Raw genomic sequence first — 2,039 nt, 5'->3', positions numbered from 1 at the left:
GATGCGACCGTCGGAAGCCTCTCGGAAGACTGTCAATTAAGAAGGAACGCCCATTCCCGCAGCCCATACCCGGAAGCGACGGAGAGGATGCATCTCGTAAACGGGTAAGTAATGCTCATATTTTAAAACAAATAGCCGATTCCCCTAGTAAAAACGAGCAGGAATCTAAGGCTAAAAAGTGCCCTCTAAGGGTGAACCACCGCTTTAATGTGGTGTTCCACCCAAAAAAATTAAAAGCGAGCAGCTACACATACTGCAATAAATGGACACTTACCCGTCCTGGAGTCCAGCTATGTCGGCACCCGCAGCTGATGTTTCCATCAGCCGTCAGGCGCTGCTGCCGCCATTGCGGGTAAGGGAACCCGGCAGTGTAGACTTTCGGCATCAATCCGGGAACCCTCTCTCCTACTGACCCGGCGGCCAGGGGAGGAGGAGGAAGTGGGAAAGACAGGTATCCTGTCCCCCCGAAAGGTGCCAATTGTGGCACTGGAGGGGGGGGGGGGAATCAGATGAGTGGAAGTTCCACTTTTGGGTGGAACTCCGCTTTTAGGAAACCTGTTGCACAAGCCACACTGGGCTTTTTGAACGGTCCTGCAGCCTTCTAGGACCTGTGGCATGTCCCAGAAAGCTACGGGCAAAGAATGGGGGCCAACTTCTAAAGTCAGAGTAGGCACCTGCATAACCAGGTAACCTGCTCCCCCCCAAAAAACATCCGACCTAACAGAATCCCCTGAAAACAGGCGGTGTCAGGGACTCACCTCTCAATCCCGGAATCCTTCCAGAGGGTTAAATCAGCGGCGCGCAATCGCGCACCGTCGTGTGCCTGTGGTGCGCGCGCGTGCGTTAACGGCGCGCGCGTGCACGCCGGGAGCGCGCGCAGCGGGGCGCGCGCGTGCTGACTTCTTGGCGCCAAAACGGCTTTAAATGGACACTGACAGCTCCAGCACATTGCTGTCTGATCTACAGTCTCTGAACGCTGTTACCCTGAAGAAACCTGATTACCTGCTATCACCTATTTGACCCGGCTTGTTTGACCTTCCGCACCTCTCCGATCCCGACCTCGGCTGCTATCGACCTACCTCTGATTGATCCACTGTTGCCTGACCTACTTGCCTGCACAACGATTATTCTCCTGCTTATCCCATCTGAATACCTGAACTCTCTATTGTGATCCGGCTTGTTTTGACCCTGCTTCCGTCTGCTATCTATTTACCAGCTTGCCTTCTCAGTTGTTGCTGTGAATCTTCTGCCTGTGTCACGGACCCCACTTCCGGTTCCAGCTCCCGTCTACACTTCCAGCAGTGGTCTGCATCTACTCACCTATCAAGCCAGCCGGCACTCCTACCCCGCCAGGCTTCTGAGTCTGCTGTTCCATATCCAGCAGCTCACAAGCCGGAGTTGTAAGAGAGGCCTACTCCTACCACCGGGCTCTGGTTACCAGGTACGTGATACATAACAGTATCAGACAGCCATGTCAGAGCCCTCAGGAGTGGCCCCAGCAATGGAGGAGATTTGTAAACACCTCGCATCTCTCACCCAAGCTGTTAAAAATCTACAGGACGGCTACATGCGACTGGAAGGCCGAGTACAGAATCTGTCCGGAGACGCAACTCCTGAATCTTCCGCCAGATCGTCTTCGTCAGCCGCTGCTCCAACTGTAGTGATGCTACCACCCGAACCCAGGGTTCCGATGCCAGAGCGATTCACTGGGGATCGCTCCAAATTCCAGAACTTCCGCAACACCTGCCAATTATATTTTGCTCTCCAACCTAGGACTTTCTCTTTAAAAGCCACAAAGGTGGGATTTGTGGTGTCGCTTCTTCAAGGAGAGCCTCTAACCTGGGCGCACCGACTATTGGAGGAAAATGGCACCAACACTGAGACTCTACTTGCTTTCTTTCAGGCCATGGCACAACTCTATGACGATCCTCAGCGAACTGCTACCGCTGAGGCCGCCCTGCTTGCGCTTCAACAAGGCCGCCGAGCCGTTGAGGAGTATGTTTCGGACTTTCGCCGCTGGAGTGCGGACACCCAGTGGA

The sequence above is a fragment of the Rana temporaria genome, chromosome 3, assembly GCF_905171775.1.
Source record: "Rana temporaria chromosome 3, aRanTem1.1, whole genome shotgun sequence".
In the NCBI taxonomy this organism is placed as follows: Eukaryota; Metazoa; Chordata; class Amphibia; order Anura; family Ranidae; genus Rana; species Rana temporaria.
This window is presented reverse-complemented; position numbering follows the sequence as displayed.